This window comes from Polypterus senegalus, chromosome 8, assembly GCF_016835505.1.
Source record: "Polypterus senegalus isolate Bchr_013 chromosome 8, ASM1683550v1, whole genome shotgun sequence".
In the NCBI taxonomy this organism is placed as follows: Eukaryota; Metazoa; Chordata; class Cladistia; order Polypteriformes; family Polypteridae; genus Polypterus; species Polypterus senegalus.
The window spans coordinates 125,729,696-125,743,308 of NC_053161.1; the positions used below are offsets into that span (position 1 = coordinate 125,729,696).

Here is a 13,613-nt window from a genome sequence, read left to right on the forward strand (position 1 = left end):
ATATAGCTGTACTTAGGTCATCTTAAAAGGTGCCCCATTTATGGTGAAATAACAGTTTGCATTGGTCGTTCTGTTTTCACAAAGAAAGACCTCCAGTTATTCAGGAATTTGCATGCATTGTCAGTCTGCAGTGCCTGAAAACTTTGTGTCTGAGCTGCCATCCTCAGCAGCTCTCTTCACTCGCAGCTTGATCATTCCATCCACTGTGTGACACTTCACATGTTTTCTCTTCCCCATATTGAATTCATGCCGGCTTTGTACTTCATATTCAATGGTGTGTGAAAAACACTGCAATTCCATTTCAAGTGAGTTTATAGCCTTTTTTTGCCTAACTAAAGTAACTGGAATGCCAGCAGTTTTCGGATGTTTTTTTCAAAAACAGTGATTGCTTAACACTAGAATTACCAGAGCCTATGAAAAACTTGTAGATCCGGCCCACCTTAAATCCGTTCGCACCTCTCCGTCAGCGTCTTTTGTCCTGTAAATGTGCCAATAAAGACAAGCAGAAAGCAGCCTGTTATTCCACCCCCCCACAGCCACAGAACGTGCACAGTGTTCTCGCATCTCATGCCTTGATTGATTATCTGGGAGTGAACTGCTGGAGTTTTAGAGTGGAGCATAGAGAGAAGTGTGCGCACTGCAGCAGGTACACATGTACATGTAGGAAGGACGGTCCTTGCGTGTGTGTGAACTGTTAACATTTGAATTTGATGATTGCATATAGCGCTGAAATTACCTCTCTGTACTATTCTTTCCTCTGCATGTCCTGGATTACAAAAGAAACAGTACAGTGCACCCAAAAGTGGACACTGGCAAGATCGGGAAAAAACATGTTAGGCGAATGAATATGAATAATATGAATAATGTTGCATCCGTGCCACAATGTTTTCCGAAATGTACTATACAGGTCATAAAATAAATAATTCCAAATATCATATATACCTATGTGTCTGTTGCTTTTTTTGTTTTGTCAGTGCGTCTTTGACAACATAGACCATTAGGTGAGCAGGAACACTCAATAAAACTGAATAAAAAAAAATCAAGTGACGGTGAGATACAAAGAAGGCAGATTCACCAGCGTTTATGTGTTAGCTTTTATCATTCACCAGCGTTTGTGTCTTAGCTTTTATCCCTCCAGATCAGAGAATGTCCAGTTCCATTGCCTCTAAACACCACTCACATCTACAGTTACTGTATTCCCAGTTTCAAATAAAACGTAACAGCGTCAGATCCCTAGGGTTTAGTATGATCGTGACTGAGAGAATAAAAGTGAAAATAAAACGGTAACTTTCACAAGTACTATAACTGTACACCGTCTGTTACAGACTCAAACCAAATGTATGTGTGTACTGTACGGTATAATATTAACAATAAGAGCAGCTCACTACTGAAAATGGCAAATATAGGAGGTAGTCAGGATTGAACCGGGGACTCTTGATCACAAGTCAGCAACTCTTACTGTTACACCACGGAAGCTGTAATCGTATCCTTGAACCTTTTGTGAAAGTGTTTATTTGATCTTTGGATGTCAGGCTTCACACATTATATAGTTTATGCCAACATTTTGTCATCTACTACTAAAATATGAAAAACATTTCTGTTTTAACTATGTGTATACACAGATTATTGTAGAAATGGAACACACATGAAATGCATGTGTTCCAAATAAAGATCTATTATTTCCACTCTAAAACTCCAGCACTTCACTCCCAGATAATCAATCAAGGCATGAGCTGGAAAAACATTGTGCATGTTCTGCGGCTGTGGGGGGATGGAATAGTAGGCTGCTTGTTTTTATCGGCACATTTACAGGACAAAAGACGCTGACAGAGAGGTGCGAACAGATTTAAGGTGGACCAGATCTACGAGGTTTTTTTGTAGGCTCTGGTAATTCTAGTGTTAACAATAATTTGATAACACTAAGTTATAAAAAGCTTGATTATAAGGAAAAATACATTCCTTGACACACCATCTCCTGTTTATATATGTCCACTATTCTAATGTTAGCATACCTTTGCAATTATAAAAAAAAAAAATTGCAAGTTGTGCTAATGCTTGGCATGAAGCTATTTTAAGTATTTGTCAAAAGCAATACTACACATTTTAGTTGGATGGACACATAAAATAGATGCATCAGGAACTTTTTTCTTTTCTTGTGAAATGATTTTGAAATTTATAATAACACTCACATTTTATTTTAATATAATCATCTGTAAATTGCAACTGGCGGGTTGGGTGATTACAAAATACATGAGTAGTCAACACAAATTCTTTGTGACTTCCTTGAGCAGCTCACGCACAAAGAACAGTGGCACTTTTCATAGTTTTCTTTTGTTTTATTGTGATTGCATTTACCAGCCTGGCATTGGGTTGTTCAGCCGGCAGCAAGAGGGACCGGAAGAGATGCTCTGATACAATTGGCTTTCTCATTTAATGCTACAAGCCACCCTGACCATCGTGTGGTTATTGCAAAGCTCTCATGCCAAGTTCATAATAAAGTGATGCTTTCTTCTTTCTTGCCTGTACATTCTGAATATAAAAAATTGGAGGTGATTGCAGCCAAGTCTACCAGGCTATTAAACACAGCAACAGTCCACCTACAGCTAACTAAAATGAAAGGCCAGCACATGCCTTGGTATGATTGTAGTTTGTTGCTGTGTCTGAATTTTGGGGTGGTAAAAAAAAATGTCCACGGTGACATTTCTCGATATGCTGGTGAAAGGTTCAGCAGGTCACATCACCACATTCTCTGACAGCTGTTCTCCTGGTGGTTGTATGGAAGCCAAATATGAAATAGCATTTAGCATGTACTTGCTCTTCACATCAGCAGCTATACAAAATTTGATGCCAAACTTGTTGGGTTTGTTTGCAATGTACTGGATGAAAGGGCATTGGTATTTTGCAGGGAATAATTGTTCATCAGCTGTTACATTATGTTCTGCCCAGACTTATAACACAAGATGCAGTTCTGCACAAAAGCTTGCCATGTATCTAATACGGCAGTAAATGTGTCACTCTGCAGATGCTTCTGACGCATTTCTTTGTTGTCAAAAGTGCAGGAATTTCATAATTTTCCAGTACAGGTTCCGTGGCATAGTTTCTTTGAAAAAGGCAATCCCGAAATTCTATGACCAGTAGCTCTCCTTATCCATGTGTTTTCCATCGTTACTCCACGCACATAGAAAACAACAATAAGAACCATCAGTTTATCAATGGTCAAGTCCCATGTTGCATTAGTTCTTAGATTTGTTTTAGCATTGTCATGTTGCACAAGAATAGAAAAGAAACTGTCAAAGCGACTGGTTAGTCTTGTGTTTCAGGCTTTTATGTCAGTGAAAACAGTATGAGCCAGCTGCCTTCCAGCACTGTGCCTGAGGCTCACCCCATCCACTCTGTGCTATCATGTGCCTTCACCTTTCTTCCTGTGGAAACCAACACTGATTAACCTGTGTCGGCTTGAATCGTTTTGTGAGGAGCATTTAAGGATGTCAGTGCATAAGGCTCTGGGTCACACCCCAGCTTCTTATCTGGTGCAGACTCAAATTCAAGCTCATAATCAGATAATGCGTCACTTTCTAATTCAAAGCTGATGTCAGAGCCCCCAATTAGAGTCATCAAAGTCCATGCCCTGCAAGACCTCTAAAGCCTCCTTGGTTTTCATATTGCTTGGACAGCTAAAACTACTTACCATTATGTACTTGCTCCTCCAAGTTCAGTGAAAAATATTGCAGTGCAATTTCAGGTGACTGTATATACATTTTTTCAGTTAAGTGAAATAAATGGAGAAGCAGCAGTTTTCAGATTAGTCTATGGCATTTTTTGATATATGTTCTGCAGCAATGCAAGTGATTGTAAGGAATTTTTTTTTATTGTTGTGTAGTTATCTGGAGGAGAGAAGGACAGCATTTCACATTCTGGTAGCAACATAAAATAACCTTGATAGTGCCGGCTAGGTTGGATTTTCCAAGGCAAAAAAAAAAAAAAATTGTCAAATGTGATCAAGTAGGTGTTGGAGGATAGAGACAGTGATTCACACCTGAGTATTAATATTCAGTGTAGCTGTTTGTGGTAGTAATAGGGGATCAATCATGTTATCTGAGTAGAATTTTGGAGTTACATCTACATTGGTATTTGCAGTGTAGATATTTAGGAAAAGTCCAGGAAGGACTAGAGTGTAACCCCCAAACACACACATACACAGATGAAATAATAACATATTTAAACACACACAGTGCCCTAACTGATTTCAAAAGTGTTCTTTTGGAAACAGAGGATGTCTCAAAATGATTTATTGTTTCTTAAACAAGCAAAACACTTGTATTTATCACAGGCTCATAATTTGATTAAAATTAAAATTCTACAATGGTTTTAAACCTTTTTTTGCTGTCAGGCTGTTTACAGTATATCAATTTTGTGGTTGTGACAGTTAGGAGCTTAGCCCATTAATACTGGGTATAAGTGCAAATCATTCCTTGGATTGCTTCAATTTAATCATACTGTATACTCCTACACACCCACATACTATATGGCCACACATTACAGTCACAAGTCCTTCTAATCTGTATATCTTTGATTGAAAAAGAAAAGACTTGTGTAGCCACAGAAAACCCATTGAGATGTGCTTTACATGTGACAAGACACAGAAATTAACAAAAGGTACTTTTACTTTGTGCATTATTTTTCTTACCATACCGATACCATACCATATTCGATTTTTCATCTGAATCAGTCCCACTCCCATGTGGGGTCCCCCAGGGTTCCATTTTAGGGCCACTACTTTTTTCAATCTATATCCTGCCTTTAGGTGCAATTTTTAGAAAACATGCAATTTCATATCACCTATATGCTGACGACTGCCAAATTTATTTCTCCCTCAAGCCAACTGACTCCACCAAACCTCTCCTCGACTGTCTATCTGACATTAAGGACTGGTTGGCTGTAAACTTTCTTCACCTGAACGATTCAGAAACCGAGGTCATTGTTTTTAGCCCCGACTGCAAACGGACCCCACCCCTTGGCCTCGACTCTCTTCCCATTCCAGTAACTTCGTCTGTCTCCAATCTTGGAATCAAAATGGATGCGGTCCTGAAAATGGATGCTCATGTCAACAGCACAGTAAAATCCTGCTTTTTCCATCTCAGGCGAATCGCCAAACTCAAGCCTATTCTGTCTAACCACCTCCTGGAATCAGTAATCCATGCATTCATTACGTCCTGGCTCGACTACTCAAATTCCTGCCTTTATGGTATCAGTAAAGCCACTCTTTCTAGACTCCAACAGGCTCAGAATGCGGCTGCAAGGCTTCTAACTGGAAGTAGCAGAAGCCAACACATTACATCAATTTTAAAAACCCTACACTGGCTGCCGATTAGATTCAGAATCGATTTTAAGATACTCCTCTTAACCTATAAGGCACTAAACGGTCTAGCCCCTGCCTATTTGAGTGTCTTGCTCCATCATCACAATCCTCTTTGTGTTCTTAGATCCGCAGATCAGTTGCTCCTAACCGTTCCCAAAGCACATTTTAAAGCTCGTGGTGAAAGGGCTTTTTCCGTCTGTGCACCCAGGCTCTGGAACTCCCTACCCTTAGTGGTTAGGCAAGCCGCCTCAGTCGCCACATTTAAATCATGCCTAAAAACGCACTTCTTCACATTGGCTTTTAATTCTTAACCTGTCTCATTTCCACTTGCTTCTTCCTATTTCTCAATTTTATTGGGTCCTCTGACCTGTTTTTAGTATCTATGTTTTAATTTCTCTCTTAATGTTTGTGTTTAATATTTTGTTTTTAGTCCTGCTTCTTTTTTTTTTTTAACTGTACAGCGCTTCGGTCAGTTGTAATGCTGTGCTTTTAAGTGCTCAACAAATAAAATGGTATGGTATTATTTTTCTTATTGAAATGTAATTAAATATGGCAACTTTCAAAATCAGAATATAAGATCTGCTTCAAATTTCTGTTTAACTTCATTGGAGTAAAATTGTAACTATCATGTAAGGCTTCTCTGTGACCATATGAGCTGTAATACACTGATACTGATATTTTTAGCAGATTGTTTAATGGAATCTTGGAAGTGTGGAGAAAAAGTGTATGAGGAAGTCGGGAGTGGCAGAGAAGTACAGTATGTAAGAGTTGTACAGGATATGTAAGAGAGAAGTGTGAAAGTGGTGAGGTCTGCTGTAGGAGTGATGGATGCATTTAACGTGGAGGTAGGATTACATCAGGGATCGACTCTGAGGTCTTTCTTATTTGCAATGGTGATGGACAGGTTGACAGATGAGATTAGACGGGAATCCCCATGGACTATGATGTTTGCTGATGACATTGTTATCTGCAGCGAGAGTAGGGAGCAGGTTGAGGAGACCCTGGAGAGGTGGATATATGCACTAGAGAGGAGAGGAATAAAGGTCAGCAGGAACAAGACAGCATTCCTGTGTGTAAATGAGAGGGAGGTCAGTTGAATGGATAGGATGCAAGGAGTAGAGTTGGCAAAGGTGGATGAGTTTAAATACTTGGGATCAACAGTACATATTAACAGGGATTGTGGATGAGAGGTGAGAAAGAGAGTGCAGGTAGGCTGGAATGGGTGGAGAAGAGTGTCAGGAGTACCGTATCGGCCCAAATTTAACATGGCCTCCAATTTTTTCATGAAGATTTTAGAAAAAAAAATCAGAATTTAACGTGATCCATTCATTTTTCATAAAAGAATTCAAAGAATTCCGCCTTCGTAGTGATAAACCGTTCTGTTTCATCATTCTTTTATACCAACCCATACTTGCTTTAAAGTCCGTTTTAGGGATGTTTAAATTAGCAGCCTCTTTTAACGCTTTAAATTTTATAACTTCATGGGATAATAATAATCTTAAAATTCATATCGTAGGTTCTCCTGGTATCTTTATTTATTTGTCTCTTTGATGAGCCTTTTTTCTCAACACTACTATTATAACTCTCGCTAATTTTTTATGGGCAATAAAGAACCCGCCGCTAGAGCAAACATGCAAATTATTGCTATAATAGTTGCGAGAGACGTGGACTACACTTACCTGTGAATCATAGACACAATAGCCACTTGTTGGCGTACGCCGGAAGCGCGCCAGAATCGAAATGCTCGAAACCAGCGATTCCACCGGAGCTAGACACTCTTGTGCAGTCTCGTGTACTCGAACTGATCTCGCGCGACCAACACGCAGGTCGGTCGAAGGCATAGGCGTACTAATAAGAAGAGTTGTTACATTGATTGCCTAGTCCTCGAATTTAATGCAAGTCCACTTTTGAACGGGAAATATTTAGTCAAAAAAGGTTGCGTTGTATTCAGGCCAATACGGTAATTTGTGACAGACAGGTATCAGCAAGAATGAAAGGAAAGGTCTATATGGGTTGGAGACGGTGGCACTAACCAGAAAGCAGGAGACAGAGCTGGAAGTGGCAGAGTTAAAGATGCTAAGATTTGCATTGGGTTTGATGAGGATTGATAGGATTAGAAATAAGTACATTAGAGGGTCAGCTCAGGTTGGACGGTTGGGAGACAAAGTCAGAGAGGTGAGATTTCGTTGGTTTGGACGTGTGCAGAGGAGAGATGCTGGGTATATTGAGAAAAGAATGTTAAGGATAGAGCTGCCAGGCAAGAGGACAAGAGGAAGACCTAAGAGAATGGTTATGGATGTGGAGCGAGATGACATGCAGGTGATGGGTGTAACAGAGCAAGATGCAGAGGACAGGAAGATATGGAGGAAGATGATCTGCTGTGGCAACCCCTTAACGGGAACAAAAAAAGAAAAGAAGCTGCCTCATGTCCTAGCATTGAATATATGGACAAGAAGCATTCCTGTTATTGCCATGGTGGATGCCATTCAGTCTTATAGTTTTCTGAGATCAGGTACATGAGCAGTATACATTTACACAACATTTAATTGAAACCCTCTGACTGGGTGGTTAAGGTTATCCTCATTCCTTTAATAAATCCAACTATGACAATTTATGTAGTACTACAGAGCAGCTCAGGAGTCAATGTTAAGTGTGAAAAGCCAAATTACAGACATTAAGCACTTGGGTAAATACATAATAAATCTCAAGTAAGGGAAATGATGCTGACAGTGTTCTTATTATCCAAACAGATCAAACATTTTTTCAAAATTTATTAAGCATCTTGAATGCGTACAAATAAAAGGCATACTGTAGTTTCTGCCTGATAATGTTTTCACTCCCTTTTTCTTATGTTTGATTGTGTAATTGTGCAGCTTTTTCAGACCATATTCTGCAGTGCTGATATCATGTGAAGCACCATGTTAACCAATGAATGAGCTGTTACAGGACACCACTCCTGACCAAAGAATGAGGGAGGAGGTGGTTTTCAGTTTAAAACCTCTTTTTGTTTCAACTCATTTTACTTTTGTTAACAAGTTAGCCTTATTTTGATCAAAATGTGTTTGGGACATTGTGAGTGTGCATTTGGGTGTCTGACTTATCAATAAGAAACACGAGTGACCTGAGATACAGTATTTTTAATGAACATTTTGATGATATGATGTTTTGTTCAATTTGAGTTCCCAAATGAAGGCTATTGTATCAGTAATCTTTTATCTCTGTTTTCCATTGAAACATCATATCATAAATATTTCTTGGCACCAACTACAAACAATCCATAGTAACAAAAACAAAATATCTTTTTTTGGTGGATTATTCCTTTAAATGTGATGAATGCTAAAGTTAAATGATGTTAGCCCTTTAGAGTCTGAATTAGGCTCAGTGTTGGAGAACTCAAGTGAATTTAAGAAAAATCCTTGACATTCACACACATACAGTACTTTAGATGGATGCTTTGCTGTGCTTGATAATTTAAACTGCTACACTGCTCTTTAAAAAAAATGCTCATATAGCAAAAGGTTAATGGAAGCATTAAATGTCTAAACGAATTTTATAAACCTTAAGTTTCCATTTGCTCCTGATTTTTTTCCAGAGCTCTGTCCTCCTTGATCTTTAATTAGTTACATGAAATTTATTTCCATTACTTATCTTCCTGCCCTTCGGTTTGAACAGTGATTATGACAGAAAATTCTTCTGAATTTATTAAATTGGTAAATGCATTAAAATATTAAGTCTATTCATTTGGTTTCCTGGACTCACACAAGTGCAGAATTTGATTGAATTAATAAGCGACTGCAAGCAGTTTTCTTTTAGGAGTATGTAACTAACAGCACATGTTTGGCATTGGTGGTATTAACAGAGTATAATTTTGCTAATAAACATAAAATGCGGCTTGCAAAATTTCATTGGCTTTTCCAACATTAAAGTACATATTCACAATGCATGTTGTGTCAAAAACCTAAGCCATGAAATCCAAAGATCTCTATAGACCTTGGTGATAAAATTGTAGTAAGACATAAACCAGGGCAAGAGTGTGAAACGATTTCTAAATGAACACAGTGGCCTTCAATAATTGTGAAATGGGAGAAGTTTGGAACCACTAGGAGTAATTTGTTTAATTTGCTGGCCTGCCAGACCGAGTAACCGGGCAAGAAGGGCATTGGTCAGGGAAATAATCATGAACCCAACAAAGCCTCAGAAATCCTTTGCTAACATGGAAGAACCTGTCAGAAGCATCAATCAGTTGTTGATGGCAGAGTATTGTTGTGATGTGAAATTTTGTATACAAGTTGATAAATATTTGATATGTCTTTATTTGTAACTTAGACAAACCAATGTAATATTACTGTTACATTATTGATAATAACAGCAATGGTTTAATGGTTTAAGAACCCCTTCCCCCCTTTTAGGACGACAGGGTTGGGGAAAGTGCCTCAAACAAGTTTGGTGTAAATATTCTGTGCTGAAGTCTTTCAGTCAACCCCCACAGAAAAGCCAAGCTGCCTGCCAAGCTTTACCTTAACACATGGTTTGGAGGGCAGGTGTGAAGTTGTTCTATCCTGCCATTGGTCTGAAGTATGGCTGTTTGGAACTGGCTTGTGTCAAAAGCCTTTAAGTACCACAACACCATATTGGCTCTAGGGGTTGGACAGAAAACCTATAAATTTGCTTGCTTTACCTCACCCTCTCTCTTTTACCAAACGGATGAAAGACCATCTCACACCATAAACTGAAAAGGACAACACAATGAAGAGTACAGCTCGGCAGCCATATTGAGACAGGCATGTGGCCTGTTCTGAAGAAATCTGACCACAAAAGGATGCCTTAACTAGAGATATTTTAAGTAACAAACAAAACAAGTCTTTGTACCACCTGAAACTACACATCACCATTTATCAGGTTGTGTGGTTGCCAGTATTCAAATGTGTTTTGCATATTGTTATTATTTATGAATATTATCAATAATACATTGTTTAAATTGTAACTTAACTCCTACTTGTCTTTTACTACACCTTATTGCCTGAGGTTATACATGTAGAAGGGAAGGTGGGGAGAAGTTATATGGTACAATACCTTATAAATAGTGGTAAGTCTGAGATTTGAGGCATTCTGACAAAGGCTACGTATTGATAATACAAAAGGGGAAAGTAGAGTAAAATATTAGTCTACCAAGACAAAACAAGAATCTAGATGGAACCCATTCATATAAAAAAGTCATATGGAGGTTGGCAAATGGCATCTAAAGAACTCTGGGAGCATGAGGAGATTTTCTGGTCTGACGAGACAAATATTGACCTTTGTGGGCGAAGCTACAAACTCTATGTCTGTCAAAGATGCCTAATACAGTCTCTACAGTGCAGCATGGTGGTGGTAGCATCATGCTGTGAAGGACAAGGAAACTGGTCAGAATTACGAGAATTAATGCAGCCATATAGAGAGGTCCTTGAAGAAAACCTGCTCCAGAATGCTCGAAATCTCGGACTGGGCCAACAGTTCAGCTTCCAGCATGACAATAAGATGAAGCATGTAGCCAAGACAATGCTGGTGCATCTTTAGAACCAGTCTCTGAGTGTCCATGAATGACCCAGCCAAAGCCCAGACTTAAAACCCATAGAACATCTGTGGAGAGATATGAAAGTGGCAGTTTACAGATGTTTCCCATCTAATCTAATGGATCTTTAGAGGATCTGCCAGGAAGAATGGGATAAACTGCCCAAGTCCAGGTGTAGAGACTTACCTAAGAAGACTCAAAGCTATAATTCCTATCAAAGAGGTTTCTACAGAGTATTAAATTCAGGGTCTGAACACTTTCATGAATGACACATTTCAGTGTTTGATTTTTAATAAATTTGCAAACATTTCTGAAAACATGTTTTCACTTTATCATTATGGGTTGTTACATAAAATCGATGGCCAAACATGGCAAATCAATCCATTGAAAATTAAATCTACTGTATAACACAACAAAATGTGCAGAAAGTGAAGAGGTCTGAATACTAGGACCCCTTTGAGCAAGGAAGTGCCTTTAAGAAATTGGAGTAGAACTGCTAGGAGATCTAGTCTGGCAACTTTATTCACTGGCATTCCATGGTCGGATCACTCGCCTGCTTCTCTTTCTCACTTTCTCACCTCTTAGGATGTAGTCATGCACTCTGGAGTTTCATTCTTTGATAAACATTATAATCATAGAAATACCAGCATGAATTTAGTGATTTAAAGTTGTTATTATTAAGAGGTAAGCCAAGCATTTGTGCATACAGCATGTTGTGGAAATTAAACAAATAAATAAATAATAATAATAATGTATCAAATGAATGAGTTAAAATAGGGTGGCATGTTTGCACAGTGGTCAGCACTTCTGCCTTAAAACCCTTTAATTCTGGATTTGATTTCTGGACCTGGCTAATATTTGTGTGTTGTCTGTGCTTGTGTGGGTTTTTCTCCAGGTACTCCAGTTTTTCTCCTGCTTTCTAAAGATGTGCGGGTTATGAGTGAGTGTAGAGGTGTATGTGATTGTTCCCTGTAGTGAAAAGGCACCCCTCCACAGAGGATTCCTGGCAGGACTGATTCCAGTTTTCAATGTCTCTGAAATATGTCAGGTGTTTTTTTTAAATGTTAAAAAGATTTATTATGTGAAACAGTTGGGTACACTTCATACACCTTTAGGTAAATGCTTTCTAAAATTAGCCTGATGTAGCCTTCAAGTTTTGTTTCTATCAGATTCAAAGAGTAATAACTCTGCAACTATATGTATGTTGGCAGATCCTAATCATTCAAGTGAGTGTTTTTTGGCTTTAGGGAGATTTTTTGCATTTATAGTGTGACAACAAATTAGCACACCAGAGTAAGTGTTGTCCTCTGCACATCTCTCTCTGTGCGTCATACTGTGATCCTTCTGCTTCGTTTCTTTTTGAATAAAAAAGTGTTATACTGTTGTCCTTAGCCTCAGTTAAAGGAAAAGCCAAACAGTTTGATTTGATATGACAGGATGTAAGAATGCAGCTCTTTTATCAGTGCATTTTTACTGTTTAGACTAGCACTCAGTAACAAATGCTGTAACAAATAAGCGGCTTTCTCGCATCTTGCTTTCCATCTGATGCTACTCGGATTGGCTCTGGTTGGATGCAGCAAGTCAGGAGAGTGATAAATGAATGGACAGCTATTCCTCCTGCCTATAATTGCCTAGGCCTACTCTGTGCTCTGAAATAGGATGGCATGGGAAATATAAGACTCTTTGTTCAGGCATTGTGCATCCCAGAATAGCAAGCTCTGTGTGTTTGTATATTTGACTTGGTTCTGCATATTTTTGTTTAATGTTCTGGCTTGGGGCAGCACGGTGGTGCAGTGGTAGCACTGCTGCCTCGCAGTTAGGAGACCCGGGTTCGCTTCCCAGGTCCTCCCTGCGTGGAGTTTGCATGTTGTCTGCGTGAGTTTCCTCCGGACGCTCCATTTTCCTCCCACAGTCCAAAGACATGAAGGTTAGGTGGATTGGCGATTCAAAATTGGCCCTAGTGTGTGTTTGTGTGTGTCCTGCGGTGGGTTGGCACCCTGCCCGGGATTGGTTCCTGCCTTGTGCCCTGTGTTGGCTGAGATTGGCTCCAGCAGACCCCTGTGACCCTGTATTCGGATTCAGCGGGTTGGAAAATGGATGGATGGATGTTCTGGCTTGTGTTGACTTGTTCTTGTTTTACGTGGTTTTATATAACCTTTTGCCTGCGTACTTTTGACAATTGCCTGGATCACAAACGTTAATTAGTATTTATGTACTTTAGCATGTAATTTTTTGCTTTCAGTCAACCTTTCCTGACCTTCACACCAACTGAGGTGTGCACTACCCTCCGTGTTATACAGGGTGGTGCACTGTGTTGATATAATACAGCTCACTTTTCCTTTTCAGAAGCCAGCTTTGACAGGTTGTGCTGTGTACTTGCCCAGGCTGTCATTTGTTTGACAAATGGACAATACTAATGTATGTGTGACATAAAAACTGAGCTGCTTGTGGTAAAATCAAAAACAATGTGTGTGTGTGTTTTTTTTTTTTTAATTTGGTTTAAACATTTTGTTAACTATTTCAAACCTAACAGGAGGACAATGTAGCTTTTTATATATAGAATATACATTTTGAAGTTGTAAGTAACAAATTTTTTCAACATCAACATACATTACGGTTTCTCAAATAAATTTGGAGCACAGGTATATTAAATGACTGCCTCAGGGTACCCTGTCAGTGAGTCAGAGTTTCAAGTGGCAGCCT

At 39.0% G+C, this 13,613-nt stretch overlaps 1 protein-coding gene across 2 annotated transcripts in view; it reads left to right on the top strand.

Moving 5' to 3' along the window:
* Positions 1-13,613, top strand: part of acss3 (acyl-CoA synthetase short chain family member 3) — a 215,911-nt gene that overhangs the window by 73,276 nt on the left and 129,022 nt on the right. The window lies entirely within an intron of this gene.